This window comes from Meriones unguiculatus, chromosome 9, assembly GCF_030254825.1.
Source record: "Meriones unguiculatus strain TT.TT164.6M chromosome 9, Bangor_MerUng_6.1, whole genome shotgun sequence".
In the NCBI taxonomy this organism is placed as follows: domain Eukaryota; kingdom Metazoa; phylum Chordata; class Mammalia; order Rodentia; family Muridae; genus Meriones; species Meriones unguiculatus.
In genome coordinates, this window is record NC_083357.1 from 15316568 (window position 1) to 15333177 (window position 16610).

Here is a 16610-nt window from a genome sequence, read left to right on the forward strand (position 1 = left end):
TCCTCTAAAATTTAAAATACAAGTTTTTTATTAAGAAAATCATGTAAATATTTTTTTATGATTTTTTATTAATTATACTTTATTCATTTTGTATCCCCCCATAAGCCCCTCCCTCCTCCCTCCTTCCCTGCCGATCCCACCCTCCCTCCCCTTTCTGCATGCATGCCCCTCCCCAAGTCCACTGATAGGGGAGGTTCTCATCTCCTTTCTGATCTTAGTCTATCAGTTCTCATCAAAAGTGGCTGCTTTGTCCTCTTCTGTGGCCTGGTAAGGCTGCTCCCCCCCCAGGGGGAGGTGATCAAAGAGCAGGCCAATCAGATTATGTCAGAGGCAGTCCCTCTTCTCATTACTGTAACCTACTTGGACACTGAACTGCCATGGGCTACATCTGTGCAGGGGTTCTAGGTTATCTCCATGAATAGTCCTTGGTTGGAGTATGAGTCTCTGGGAAGTTCCCTGTGTTCAAATTTTCTTGTTCCGTTGCTCTCCTTGTGGAGACCCTGTCCTCTCCCACTAAAATCTGTACATCTAAAGAAACTAAGCAAGAGAGAGGACCCTAACTAAAACGGTCAATCCCCATCCTGAAAGGCAAAGAGAATGGACATCAGAAGAAGAAGAAAACAGGAAACAACCTAGGAACCTTCTAAAGAGGGCTTCTGAAAGCCAGAAGAAGAAAACAGGAAACAAACTAGGAACCTACCACAGAGGGCCTCTGAAAGCCTCTGCCCTGCAGACTATCAAAGCAGATGCTGAGCCTGATGGCCAACTGTTGGGCAGAGTGAATGGAATTTTATGTAAGAAGTGGGAAATAGTAAGAAAATCATATAAATATTTTTATACAGAGTATGTTTATGAACCTGGGAGAATGCAAATCAGAAGAAAAATAGACAAAAAAATATAGTATCACTTAAATAAAAGTAACAAGAATGATAAAAATAAAAACACCTTTATACAGTGGATTCTTAACCTCCAAGGAAATCAATGAAACATATATTAAAGAAAAATGCAATGTTATTTCCTATCTATACAAGTAAAAAATTGACTGGTAACATATTTGATTAACACTCAGAGTAGAAGAATTCTACACTACCAGTGGAAATGCAGATTAATACAAGCTATTTAGAAAACAATTTCCTAATTCCTAAGGAAGTTGAAAATATATGAATCTTTGGAACCAGCATTTTTATTTCTTTCCTAGGAATCTCTGGTGTAAATAAACAAGTGACATGTTTACTTTACTGTTGTAATTATCAAAGGAGGAAAACGGATAGATAGTTAAATTATGAGTTATCCATTCAATGGCATGCTATCACCACAAATCACAAATCACCTATGTTTATTAACAATTATGCAAGAGAATTGGTTAAAGATCTTAAACAATAGAGAATTCATGGGAATCATGACATGTCTAAAAGCTAATATTGAAGACTAGTGCTGTGTGTGTGTGTTTTCTGCAAGCAGTACTACTGTTTCAGGAATTTCAGAGAAGAAGATGGACAGACCAAGATGAAAAAAATCTAACTAAGAGAAGTTTGGAATTTAACGATAGACTTGGCCAATTCTATATAAAGTCACATTTCATATTTGCTGGTAATATGTATTGGTTTTGTTTTGGTAGGAGAAAGACACCGAGAGATATTGAGTAATGTTTGTTAACTGAGATAACTTCTAAGAAGTATTGTGTAAATTACAAAGTTCTACACACATACCAGGAGAATTTGGTCTTTTAATGCAAATAACCAGCCAGAATTTTCTACTCAGAGACAATAGTTTCCTGGCAAGCTTCCCCTCAGTTCTTGCCCCACAGACCCTGTGGAAAAGTGCCTTAACCCAGCGGGTTGGACAAGATTAATAATGTTGGTGGCTCTGTCAGAAACAAACAAGCATTGCTTTCCCACTACAACATTAATTGCCTGGCTAAAAGAACAAGGCCAGTTGAGGTCCCCAATTTCACCAGTGAGCCTTGAGGCTTTGCGTGAGAGGCAAATGGCATGGGTTTCAATTTCAGGAGCTTGACGCTGGCTCCCAGCTTACCACTATTAACAGAAGGCAAGTGTCCCAAATCAGATTAATTAATGTGGTCCTGGGAGAGCTGGAGGGTGGCTAATGATTTTATTTCTTACATGAAAACAAAAAAGAAAAACAATCTAAAGAAACAAGGCAGTTTTGGAAGTGAAAGAACAAGAGAAGAAGCTGGCTCCGTTTTTCTTCCTTTGCTGTGGATGCAGGTATATATTCTTGGAAACCTTCCAAAGGCCAGTTTCCAACTTACCTAAAGTTTATTAATTTGTAGGAAGAAATATGATGTTTTCATCTTGATTGGCTGCTTTTTTCACCCCCAGAAGTAGCTTAAAACAACTCAGCCAGTAGTCCCAGGGAACAGTGGGAGTTATATGGCTTAAAATAGAACATTCCTCTTACACGCAATCTTCAACATTGCAGGGCTCTGTTTGTGTCTTCTGGAGAAACAGGAGGATTCTCACAGGAAGGGGATGAGCCCCATAGGTTTTCTCCTGAAAAATACAGCTGATACAGTTTGCTGGATCTGAGTAGAAAAGCAAATGCTGATGTTATTCTGTTAGTGTTGGTCTGTGCACAGAACTAAGTAACCTGACATCTTTTTTTTTTTCCTTTTTTTTCTTTATCCTACCTTATTTTGTTAATTAAAATTTTTATTTTTTATATTAATTACAGTTTATTCACTTTGTATCCCAGCTGTAGCCCCTTCCTCATTCCCTCCCAATCTCACCCTCCCTCCCTTATCTCCTCCCATGCCCCTCTCCAAGTCCACAGATACGGGAGGTCCTTCTCCCCTTCCATCTGACCCTAGCTTATCAGGTCTCATCAGAACTGGCTGCACTGTCCTCCTCTGTGGCCTGGCAAGGCTGCTCCCCCATCAGGGGGAGGTGATCAAAGAGCTAGCCATTCAGTTCATGTCAGAGACAATCCTTGTTCCCCCACTAGGGAACCCACTTGGATACTGCACATGGGCTACATCTGTGCAGAGGTTCTAGGTTATATCCATGAATGGTCCTTGGTTGGAATATCAGTCTCAGAAAAGATCCCTGTGCCCAGATATTTTGGTTCTGTTGATCTCCTTGTGGAGCTCCTGCCCTTTCCAGGTCTTATTAACTCCCCCTTCTTTCCTTAGATTCCCTGCACTCTGTCCATAGTTTGGTTATGAGTCTCAGTATCTGCTTTGATACACTGCTGGGTAGAGTCTTTCAGAGGCCCGCTGTGGTAGGCTCCTGTCCTGTTTCCTGTTTTCTCCTTCTTCCAATGTCCATCCTGTTTGTCTTTCTGAGTGAGGATTGATCATCTTCCCCAGAGTCCTCCTCCTAGCTCAGCTTCTTTAAGTGTTCAGATTTTGGTATCTACCCCTTCCTAACAACTTAGAGCCCTGCAAGTCAGTCATTGTCACTGACAGCTATTATGACGACAACTAAGTTAAGCACTCTGGAGTAATGCTATGCTTCTTATCTATCTTATCTTCCTAGAAATGGTAATAGGTACTGTCTTTGGGGCCCAAATAAAGGCATCTACAGGTAGTGTTCCATGAAGTCTCGATAACACTGAGTGAAAGAAAGAGCTACATAGGCTACCTCTGCACCTTGCTGCCATAGGCTTTAGACACCTGTTGTAAGGGTGATGGATTTATGTTGAGATCTTCTTAGCTGGAAGTGTAGGGTTTCTGAAATTCTTAGGATGTAAAAAGAAGATGGTATCATAGTCAAATCATGGCTGTGATCTTTCATAGGTCTTCTAATTTGTTAGTAAATAAAGTAAAGGGAAATAGTGCATCCAAGAGAGTGGTCATTTGGGAGAATGTTTTAAATATTATAATGGGTACACTACTACATCATCTGTCTGGGCCCCTTAACTGTATATATTTACACTACACATTATACAGAATAGAGAACTGAAGAAATGCAATGTTCTCAAAGTTATCCAGCTTAGGAGTATAACAAAAGCAGCATGAGAAGCCAGAGATCGATGTACTGAATTCTTCATACTTCTATATTGGTGCATAATCAGACACACACTAGCAGCCTTACATCCTTTATCAATGGCCCATCAAATAATGTTCTGAATGGGTTTCAAGCAGAGTGTATGCAGTTGTGGCCCCATGAGAAGTAATCATCCAGGAGAAGAAAATGTGGACATTGGGTTTAAGTTTGAGGAGTCTGGCAAGTTGAAACAACACTACTAGCTAACTACAGATTTTTCTCTCTACTTTGCTAGCTTAAAAATCTGGAGGACAGAGTCATGCAGGAAGGGCATGAAGACTAGAGAGGTTAGCAGGTCATGAAAAAGCAGAGCTGAAAGAGTGATGCAGAACTGAGGGAGGAGCTAGAAAAAGTTCCTCAAAGAGGGAAGTGGGGATGTAGAGAGACTGAGGGAGATAGGGGGAAAATAACAATCATCGTGACCATAATTGGGGGGAAAAAGCCAGAAGAAAAGAATTGGAAAAGGAAAGAAAGAGAAGCAGAGCATGTAGTCCTTGGAGCTCATGCTTTGTAGTGACAGGGTGCATCCTCCTGCTGGCAGTGACATCCTCCTTTCCTAGTAAATGTGAAGGCATCACTTCTGCTGGTGTTTGTAAGTCTTCAATGACAGATTAAATGTAATTGCCAGTGGAAGCTAATGCCCAGTGAAGCCTATGTGCGGTCTCAGGAGGAGAGAGTTGCCAGGTAGTCTCTCTTGAAGGCTTGTCCTTTCCAACCTGAGGTTAGTGCTCACCCTGACATGTGCAGAGTATGTGAACTCAACAATGACTTGGTTGCCTAGAACATGACAGTACCTGCATTTGTCTACATCTTAGTACCTGTGGGCTATTACACTTGGAACTTGATGAATTTGCTAGATGTCTGGCCTGAGGTCCAGCCTATTTGATAGGGCACTTCTCTGCTGTTTGATGTTCTTTAGCTCTGATCCCTGGCTGAGGCCATCATAGAAACTTATGTGTTCCTGGGATCCATACTCTTCCTGCCAGGAAACACCTATGGTTGTCTGTCTTCTCATTATTACTGTCTTTCGCCCAAAGCCAATACCCAGGGACACATACTTGCTGAGCTAAGGTCTGAGCCAGTCTCTTCAGTTTGGGTGGATTTGGGGCTGCAGAATCCACTCTTCTCTTTAGGGTAGCTTTACCTCTGAATGAAACCAACCAAACCAAAATGAAAAACCACTGTTGACTCATTTCATCTTCTGTTAGTTATATGGGAAAGCTAGAAGGGCCTAATAGAGGGAAGGAGGAGTGTAGAGCTCTACTTAGACTCTAAAATCATTTGTAAAAATGTGCATATTTACTGGAAGACTGTAAGAAGGCAGTTTCTGTGGTTGGGGTGCTGCCAGAGCATAAAGGTTTCTCTATTCTACCAGGAAACTAGCTACTGGTAGTGGGGCAGGGTTGAGAAGGACACTGTATAGGTTCTGATGAGCTCTGGGACTTGAGTCACCTACCCCAAAACCCTATTTAGCTGAGCGAACTTTTTCTCAACAGCCAGTATTCATTTGCTGACTGCTGAGAAGGTAGAGAACAGGCCCCTGCAACCCCTGATACCTGGTGTCTGGTAATTATACCCTTATAGACTCCCACAAAGACATATTGTACCAGGTCTGGACTGTGTGACACAGTAGACATAATGGTCTAACATCTGAGAGATTAAGTTCTTAAAAAACCCAAACAGACTCTCTCACTTTTCCTCTCTCTTCCTTTTCTCCCACTTCATCTATTTTGAAGTTCCATTGTTGTTCCTGGACTCATCTGCTTGTGGAGCCATTGGTGGTTACTGCAACAGAAGTAAAACCCATTATTTCACATATGTCTTTGCACTGCATAAAGGATAGAAACTACTGGCCCAAACCCCATAGAAAGCTTCACAAGATATTCTAGTGGCTCAGACTGGCAGCTTTTTTTTTTTCCTTTCTGACCAAATGTGGAACAGTTCCACCAGCCCTGGCTTCTGCTGAATGAGAATCTCCTTCCATTCTTCCCTTGACTGCTTTCTTTGTGAGTTGCCTCTTCTAATCCTATGATGATCCTTCCCCCCCGCCCCCCCGTCCGTCTCTTGAAGGCATTTGTATGTTAATGAAAAAGTTCTATAATTGAAGATCGTTTTACTTTCTCTGTTTTGTTTTAACAGATGATTGCTTATCTTGTCTGGGCTTGAACAAGAGAAAAGCATCAGCAAGGCTCTTGTTGAAAAAAAAAAAGTCATCTTTTTGCTGGTGCCTCCCTGCAAGAAGTAATTAGTCCGGCTGCTGGTGCTGTTCAAATGACAGCAGAAGCAGCAGAGACATGCCTTCCTTTCCCTCTGGCTTTCTCTCTGTGCCCTTTGAGCAGTCCTCCACGACACTGGTATGATTTCTAACTGTTCAAACAGACTTTAAGAATGTCATGCAACACCCCTCCCATTGATGGATCAGTCCCGAGGTGTCAGCAGGTGGAATCAAGGTTCCAGTCTGCTGTTCTTTGAGGTTGCTTTGGCCATTCAGTCCCCAGTATAATCATTTCTGCTATCTGAATAGCTACTCTAGGTACTCTTGCATGAATTTTTCCCTCTTTAGTAGTCATGTAGAGACATACTAATTTGGTATCCAGCGTTTCCTGCCTGTGATAAATCATTCCAGACTCAAGGAAAGTAGAGAATGACAACTTCAAGCAACACTTCCCAGTGATCTCTAGTGGCAATTGTACTGTAAAAAGATACTCCTGGGATTCATTGAATCCGCTTCCACTATGAAGTCCACCTGCCACAAGTACCCAAATTAATGTCGCAATATGCCTTGGATACCTGTAGATGAACACGTGTTGTATTTTCATTCTCTGTTGATTCAAATAAATAGGACCCACAGACTTGGCATATCTTCAAGAGAGGAGCTAGTCTCTCATTCTTAGCTTTATTGAGAATCCTGAGCACAGTGCTTGGCAAGAGTTTGTGCTCATTAAGTAATTTCTAATGTCTACGAGCCCTGAAAACAATTGAAAATATGTCTTTTTGTTGGTCTGGATTTGACCCTTATCTTCCCCGAGAGTGCAGTCTTGGAACATTTAATTTTCCCCCTATCAGTTGGGGTTCTGTTTGTGACACCCTTGTGTGGTAGTTTGAACAAATATTAATTTCTCTTCAATGAAGGGAAAAAATACAATACTAAAGAATTAAAGTTACTTGTTTTATATTCTGATATTAATCTTAATGTGCCATGTTGGGGATTAGTGAGAAACAAATAGTTCTAATTGAACTGTGATGTATTTGTGTGTTAAACTGACAAGGGGTCAGTTGTGCTGGTTACTTTTATGTCAACTTGACACAATCTAGTGTCATCAGAGAGGAAGGAGCCTCCAACTGAGAAAATATCTCCATAAGATAGGGATGTAGGAAAGTCCGTAGGGCATTTATTTTTAGAATTAGTGATTGATGTGGAAAGGCCCAGCCCATTGTTGGTGGGAATGTCCTTGGGCTCATGGTCCTGAATTCTGTAAGAAAGCAGACTGAGCAAGCTATGGGGGGCAAACCAATAAGCAACACTCCTTTATGGCCTCTACATCAGCTCCTGCCTTCAAGTTCCTGGCCTGCTTGACTTCCTGTCCTGACTTTGACTTCCTCCAATGATGAACAGTGATACGGAAGTGAAAGCCATATTAATCTTTTTATTCCCAATTTGCTTTTGGTCATGGTGTTTCATCAGAGCAGAAGTAACCATATCTAGGATAGAAAATGTTCGGTTATTTCCCCTAAATGAGATATTTTGCTCTTCTTCCCCTGGAGTCTAAGATTTTAAAATGAAGAATGACATTTTTAATATATATTAGTTGATTATGAGTTAGTGGGAAGAGTCATCTGACATTTCATAACAAAGAACCTGATTAGAAGACCTCAATTCAAGATGCCTGGGGTGAGACTTAAAATGCTTCTTTACACATCTGTGGTGATTTTGACCATAGGGATCAGCTATTACAGATAGAAAACTAACATTTATGAAACCTTTCACAAGGTTGAGGGTGATGAAGTGACATCACAGGAAAAATGCATTGATGGCAACTGGCTATTAATTTATAATGTTCAAAAAACTCTTGGAAGGGTAAACTGTAGGTAAGTATAGAAACAGCACTTACATTCTTTTAAGAGGTCATGGTATGTTTGACTCATGTTGACTCAAAGTATAGCACTGATGTTAGGCAGAGGAATAAATGGAAGCCAGCTCATGATTATTTCCTCCCCATCGTTGTCCTCCTGATCTTCTCTCCATCACTATCATTTTTACCACCATCACCATAGTTATCACTATCATCACCATTACCTTTTTATTGAGTTTACTAAATTTTCTGTTCTTTTATGTCTTTTTATTGAGGAATTGAGACCAATGATGTTGAGAGATACCATTGATAAGAATTTTAGTGTTCTATTGCTGAGAAGAGGTACCATGACCATGGCATTTATAAAAGAAAACATTTAACTGGGTCTGGCTTATAGTTCAGAGGTTTAGATCATTATTGTCAAAGTGGGAAGCATGGTGGCATGCAGACAGATATGGTGTTGGAGAGGTAGCTGAGAGGTCTACATTTAGATCTGAAGGCAGCAGGAAGAGAGACTTTGGTCTTGGAGTGGGCTTTGAAACCTCAAAGTCCATCTGCCCATCGGGAGTAAAACACTTTCTGCAGCAAACCTTGGCTTCCTAATCATTTCAAATAGTGTCACTCCCTGTTGACCAAGTATATAAATCTATGAGCCTATGGGTGCCATTCTCATTCAAACTATACCAGTGATTGTCAGTTCTTGTTATTTTGTTGTTTTTGTTGGTGGTGGTGGTTGGGGTGTGCTATTGTGAACCCACATACTCATCTCCCTTTTGATTTTGCTCATCTTGGATTGTTTATTCCCTGTGTTTTCTTGAATTTAGTTAACTTCTTTAGGTGTTCTACCAGGATCTGCCTAGTTAGACCCTGGGAATTGGGGAAGAGAATGTGGATAGCCCATAGCAGAAGGTCTGCTACAGACTTGGGGATGAGAATGGGGGAGTGGACTTGGAGGACTGGAATGAAAGGTGAAGATATGCAGTTAACCTACTTCTTTTCCTCTTCAGTGTAGTCTGTGAGTTCCCAGGGAGTTTCTGCTGGAGTTGGGGCTGGGGCGAAGCAATGAGTTGATGGGGGAAGAAGTTTAGAAGGGAAGATTTGTGTGATCCACTGAAGATGGAGACAAAGAGGCAAGGGAATCCTCAGTAGGTGGTCTGTTGCAAATGTAGGAATGAAACTGGGGGATTGGATTTGGAGGAGCTGAGGGAGAGGTGACAATCTGAAATTAGCCTACCCACTTCCCTGGTAAGATTCCATAAGTAGCTTTAAAAATCCCACAGTCTTTACAAATTCAAACGCATTAAAATTCAGTCTATTTAAAAATGTGAAATTCAGTCTATTCAAAAGCAGAAATCTCTTTAAATATTCAGTCTCTCAACTGTGGGCTCCTGTAAAATCAAAAATAAATTAAATACTTTCTTAGTTTGAGAGGGGAGAACCAGGGTACAGTCACAATCAGATCAAAGAAAAACTAAACTCCAACTGTATAAATGAGTCAATGTCTAATGTCTGGGATCCACTCTTGATCTTCTGCTCTCCTCTAAAGGCTTGGGTCACTTCTCTTCAGGACATATAGCTTGCCTTCTAGACTCTGCATGGCTCTGCTTCACCACTGATGCTGTTCTTGGTGGTCATGCCGTGGTACTGACATCTCCAAAATTCTGGGGTCTTCTGTTGCAATTGGGCTGTATTTTGACGATACCCTCTTTGGGCTTTCTTCTGGTGCCAAGCCTCAACTTCTTTGCATGACTCCTTTAATCCTGGGCCTTCAACTGCCACGGAGGCTGCACCTTTTTCAAGAGCTGTCCTGTTCTCTCTCAGTGCCAAGCCTCAGCTGCTCTCCATGAACCCTTCATGCTTTCAAAACTAGTACCATCTGGGTGACTCTTACACTGCCAACTTTGGTTACCATAATAAGGTACAGTCTTAGCTACCTCTGGAACATACCTGTGTCCTCTCAGGAAACACATCTCAGAAAATTTCTCCTCCATGATGCTGGTCTCTTAATCACCATTTATTTTTCAGTTCCAGTTAACCAGCATCAGTAGTCTCAGTGACACAAGGTGCTGATCTCTTGTTAACCAGGACTAACTCTGCAGCCCCAGCTGATATAACACCACAGATTCTTCACACAGGTATCCCAGTAGTCTTTACTTCCCTTTGATTTCACAAGCCAGGCACTCATCATCTGCACTGCTCTTAACATTTCTGCCTTCTGACTTTCTATAGAACATCTTACTGAGCTCTCAATACATAATGGCTTCTTCAGACCAAAGTTCTAAAGCCCTTTCACAGTCCTCTCCAAAACATGGTCAGGCCTGACAAACCTTATTATCCTGGTACCATTTTCGGTTTCAGGGTTACTATTGCTATGATGAAACAGTATAAAGCAACCTGTAGAGAAAAGAGTTTATTCAGCTTATGCTTCCACATCACAGTTCAGAGGAAATCAGGACAGGAACTCAAGAAGAACAGGAACATGAAGCCAAGAGTTGATATCAAGGCTACAAAGGAGTGCTGCTTACTGGCTTGCTCCCCTGGGCTTGCTCAGATTGCTTTCTTACAGAACTTTGGACTTCCTGCCCAGGGATGGCACCACCAACAATGAGCTAGGCCGTCCCTCATCAATCATTGATTAGGAAAAAACCCTACAGTTAGATTTTTTAAAATAACCTTTTCATTGTTTCTTTGTGAATTTTACATCATGCACCCCAATTCCACCCGTCCCTCCCTCCCCTTGTACCTGTCCTCCACCCTTGCAACCTCCCCTCACAACAGAGGGAAAAAAAACCTCCTTGTAGAAACTACAGTGTATCCCACAGTATATCCTTTTGTTCATGTTTCTTTCTTTTCAAATGTTCATTACAATGACTCTTTGGTCTGGTAAAAGGCCTCCCTCCGGCTTCTGCTGCTCTGTCAATACTGGAATCTCACTGGGATTCCTCTCAGATATCCTGTTGTTGCCTTGTGTCATGGAGATCCTGTAGTTTTGATCTGCAGGACTGGCTTCTTCATGCATGCCAGCAGTTCATCAGTGGGGTGGATGTAGAGGTGGGCCAACTCAAAACCCTAGATCAGAGTCTCAGAGGAAGCTGGTGGTCATCTCAGGCTAGCTCCCTGGGACTGGACTGAAGGTCAGAGGTTCACCACAGGTCATAACACTGACCTAGCCTTTCTCCTTTCTACCACCTACTGGCACACATGTGACACTTCAGCTACATATGGAATGACTCTAGGGGCAGACTTACAGCTGCATCATTTTTTTAATTTTTTATTTAACTTTTATTAATTACACTTTATTCATTTTGTATCCCCCCATAAGCCCCTCTCTTCTCCCCTCCCGGTCCCACCCTCCCCCCTTTCTGCATTCATGCCCCTCTCCAAGTCCACTGATAGGGGAGGTCCTCCTCTCCTTCTTTCTGATCTTAGTCTATCAGTTTTCATCACAAGTGGCTGCATTGTCAGGGTTCTAGGCTATCTCCATGAATAGTCCTTGGTTGGAGTATGAGTCTCTGGGAAGTTCCCTGTGTTCAAATTTTCTTGTTCTGTTGCTCTCCTTGTGGAGTTCCTGTCCTCTCCCGCACTTACTATTTCTTACTTCTTACATAAAATTCCATTCACTCTGCCCAACAGGCTCAGCATCTGCTTTGACAGCCTGCACGGCAGAGGCTTTCAGAGGCCCTCTGTGGCAGGTTCCTAGGTTGTTTCCTGTTTTCTTCTTCTGGCTTTCCGAGGCCCTCTGTAGCAGGTTCCTAGGTTGTTTCCTGTTTTCTTTTTCTTCTGATGTCCATCCTCTTTGCCTTTCAGGATGGGGATTGAACATTTTAGTTAGGGTCCTCTCTTCTGCTTTAACTCAAAAAAATCAGTAGCACTCCTATATACAAAAGACAAAAGGGCTGAGAAAGAAATTAGAGAAACAACACCCTTCACAATAGCCACAAATGACATAAAGTACCTTAGTGTAACCCTAACCAAAGACTTGTATGAAAAAAATTTCAAGTCTCTGAAGAAAGAATTAGAAGAAGATATGAGAAGATGGAAAGATCTCCCATGCTCATGGCTTGGCAGGATTAACATAGTAAAAATGGCCATCTTACCAAAAGCAATCTACAGATTTAATGCAATTAATGCCAACACAATTCTTTACAGACCTGGAAAGAAAAATTCTCAACTTTATATGGAATAACAAGAAACCCAGAATTGCTAAAACAATCCTCTACAATAAAAGATCTTCTGGAGGTATCTCCATCCCTGATCTCAAGCTGTACTATAGAGCAACAGTTATAAAAACTGCATGGTACTGGCATAGAAACAGAATGGTGGATCAATGGAACCGAACAGAAGACCCAGAAGTAAACCCCACACACTTATGGACACCTGATCTTTGACAAAGATGCCAAAACCATACAATGGAAAAAAGATAGCATCTTCAACAAATGGTGCTGGTCCAACTGGATGTCTACATGTAGAAAAATGAAAATAGATCCATACTTATCACCCTGCACAAAACTGAAGTCCAAGTGGATCAAAGACCTCAACATAAAACCAGACACATTAAATTGGCTAGAAAAAAAAGTGGGGAATACCCTAGAACTCATTGGTACAGGAGAAAACTTCCTGAACAGAACACCAACAGCACAGGCTCTAAGAGCAACAATCAATAAATGGGACCTCATGAAATTGAAAAGCTTCTGTAAAGCAAAGGACACAGTCATCAAAACAAAGCGACTGCCTACAGATTGGGAAAGAATCATTACAGCTGCATCTAAGAGAGGCATTTTCTCAATTTTGGTTCCCCTTTTCAGATGATTCTAGATGAGTGGTTTTCAACCTTTCTAATGCTCAGACCCTTTAATTCAGTTTTTCATATTGTAGTGACCTCCAACCATAAAATTACTGTCATTTCTACTTCATAACTGTAATTTTTTCTACTGTTATGAACTGTAATGTAAATATCTATGTTTTCTGATGATCTTCAGTGACCCCTGTGAAAGGGTCATTTGACTCCCAAATGGGTTATGACCCACAGGTTGAGAAACACTGCCCTAGATTGTGTCAAGTTTAGATAAAACAGTCCAGCACAGAATGTAAGTTCTGACAGACAAACGTTTAGCATGGCCAGGCATCAGCTGGTGAACAGTTACACCGTGTGACTCTCTTTCCTCCAGTGCAGGCGTGAGGTCATTCCTATCATCACTGAACAGTCAAATGATGCCTTCTGCTTACATTACCAGTACCACATCATAAGTGCCAAAGAGAATGCCTAGAGATAGTTCACACCCATGTCATTATGAAGTTTCTTAAAACTTTGAAATGGCTGAATGAAGTGTTGCTGAAATGTGGAACTTGGTTGCGCACCAGAATTTCTCCTCTTCTCATTTGCAGCTGACTTTTTGAAAAAAAAAAAAAAAAAAAAAAAAAAAAAAAAAAAAAACAAAAAACATAAAATAAAAGCTTAAATACTGTAATGTGACAGATAGCCTAATTGTGTTTATATTAAAATGACAAATACGATTTTGCTGCTTGTCAAATAAAAAATAAGAATTTGATGTCACAAGTTGAGTACTGAGCATTGAAAGCATGAGCCTGTGGGAGACATGTTAGACTTACATCACAGCAGGGAATGAGCACTGAGATAGTGATGGCTATTCATGGTTGTCCACATGACTGCATCCAGAATTAACTAAAACATAACAGCTGGGTAGACTGTGAGGGATTTTTTTTTAATTAATTCATTTGAAGTGGAATGCCTCCTTAAATCTGGATGTTTTGAGGTGCATACAAACACATTGAATCTGAGCCACACCTTCTGGTGGCATTCTATATAAAGGACATGGAGAAAGAGAGTGTTTGATCTTTGCCTGCTTGCTCTCACTCTCAATCGCTAGTCCGTTCCTTCACTGGCATTATTAGAGAATACTTCTTTGGGACTCTGGTGTGTACTGAAGATCAGCTTTGTGAACTGAACTAATACTTGATTGTTGGACTTTTAACTATCAACAGCTATTTCTGGACTAGCTGGACCACAGCTTGTAAGCCACTATAATAAATCCACTATATATATGTGTATGTGTGTGTGTGTGTGTGTGTATACACATAATATATATATTATATGTAGTGTGTGTGTGTGTGTGTGTGAGAGAGAGAGGGAGAGAGAGAGAGACCCTGACTAACACATTGATGCTACTGATATTCTCTGAGATTTTAGTGTGGTCCTCTTATTTTCTTGAAATATGAACATTGTGACTCAGAGAGATCAAAATACATTGTGAGTTAGCTTAGTAGATCCAGGAAATTACAGACAATGTATCTATTCAGAAAGCTTCCTTGTGCACTCATTGTCTGGCTTTTCTTATTACCTATGTGCTGCTCCAGGACTCCCCCTTCTTTTGGATTTCTTTTCTACTCAGTTTTGTTTGTGACCTTGGATTCCACTGTTGTCCCTGCTCCAGGCTTATTGTGATTGCTCTTTCTCCACGTGGCTCCCCCCTTCATCATCAGAGAGCCCTGTGGGGAGTTCACTTGCTTCAGGTTGCTGAAGCCACTTAAATCTTGATTTTGGAGACAGGAACTGCACCAATCATGTCATGGGGTTTCAGCTCATTTGTTATTTCGTGTAAACTAGATGGTCATGGCACAGTCTTAATTCTCCATCCCCTGATTATTAAGATGCTTCACATGGCACAGATTCCATGATTGCAGTTCAGTTTAAATAAATATGCTCAGTTCATCTAGAGTTTTGCTCTAGATAGAATTTCAGGCTCATTTCTCTTTTTGACTCCTGGAGACTTTGGGACCCTGCTATTAATTTTCAAAGGCTTATGAAAATGCCTCTCCGTATATACTGAGGGACAGATTCACACAGATGTGAGCATTAGGTGGTATAAAGGGCAAGTCTCAGTAGGACTGGACCAAGAGGGAACACTTAGTTTGGCTTTCAGGTCAGTTCCTAACTAGCTTGGTAAAAATAATTTGCATCCTTTAAAACTTGCTTACTAAATGAGGGTATCAACTTTTTGAGCAATTGCACTGATTTGCATTTCATAAAGGATCCTACAGGGGTCAGTGGGGTGAGTGGTAGATGAAATATGCCTGGATCACAGCAACTGCTGCACAAAAGCCATATCGTCTGCCTTCTTAACCACACAATAGTCCTTTCATAGACAGTACTGTTTAGATAGAAACATCACATAATGGATGATGTCATAGATTAATGGCATCTATTATAAATTCTGGTAGAGAAATGACAGAGGCTCTGCTTATACCCAGAGCATTCAGTTCTACTGACACAGGAAGTTAGCAGCATTCAAGTTCATATGTCCATCTGTGTTTGGACAAGAATCCTCCCAGCTGTTTCTAAGGTGATAACAGGATCTTATAATGGCACATGAAAAGCAGCAACCAGCGATTCTGGCATACAGAAGAAGTCCAATGAGTTATCATCCCTTTTGTTTTTATTTAGAGCTGGAAGGACCTAGAGCCAGCTAGACTTATAGGTGTAAACAGCCTGAAAGCCACTGGGCTGCATAATGCCGTTGAGTACCTGTCCTGTGGTTCTCTGGGCAGAGGATGACAGGATGATGGTGACATGCACTTGTGGTGGGAGGCTAGTTCCAGCAGAGGTCTCTCTGACACAGGCATCCTTTGCCACACATGCAATGCAGCCTTTCAGACTGCCCTGTGCGTTCAGGCAGCGTCAAGGCTAGCTGTGACTTCTGGGCACATTTTCTGCCTAGGGGATGTTTGCTAAAGCTGTGGTAGCTTTTAGTACAATGAGTCCTACAGTTTCAGTTATATTAAAGAACAATGAATAAAGAAAGGAAAAAGAAAAAGAGTCTTTTTTTTATTTTAGGAAATTTATACCCCTAAAACAGAGTAGATGACTATAACAGAACACGTTTAGATAGAAGAAAAGGCCATATTTAATCTGGTTTAGCCACCAGGAATGTGGAAATCATTTAAATGGATGGAGTTATTGATAGTAAACTTCATAGACTATCACCTATATTAATAGTATTTTTGTCTTTTTATGTGACCAGAAAAATCATACTACATGTTTTGGGGCTATTTCTTGGTTCTTTAAAAAGAATTAAGTACAGCTGGGCTCAAAAACTCTCTTTAAAAGAGGGATTTCTCTCTCTTCTTTTCTTTCTTTCTTTCTTTCTTTCTTTCTTTCTTTCTTTCTTTCTTTCTTTCTTTTCTTAAGAGGGAATGTGTGTTAGAATTTGGAAAGGATGCAGTGAGTTCCAAGATCCACTTGACTCTTCAATAGCTACTGGAACACATACAGATGATTGGGTGTTGTGGGTGCTGCAATTGGGACAGTCACTGGTCAAGGCCGCTGTGGGATGTAACTGGGGCAAAGACTGAAACTATGAATAGAAATGTGTAGATTTTGCTTCCAAGACAACAGGATTCTGTTCCTGTTTGTTCCAGGGATATAATGAATGCTGGTCTGTGCACTTTGCTTCTAACAAAACAACTTGCCTAGTCTTGTCACCACCAACCAATCACTGAATTTTGGTGAATC

The 16610-nt window shown here is 41.0% G+C and overlaps 1 long non-coding RNA gene and 1 pseudogene across 1 annotated transcript in view; one reads left to right on the plus strand and one right to left on the minus strand.

Annotated features, from left to right (window-relative positions):
- Positions 1-16610, plus strand: part of LOC132656575 (uncharacterized) — a 176839-nt gene that overhangs the window by 92955 nt on the left and 67274 nt on the right. The window lies entirely within an intron of this gene.
- LOC132656713 (small nucleolar RNA SNORA17) lies at positions 11203-11323 on the minus strand (annotated as a pseudogene).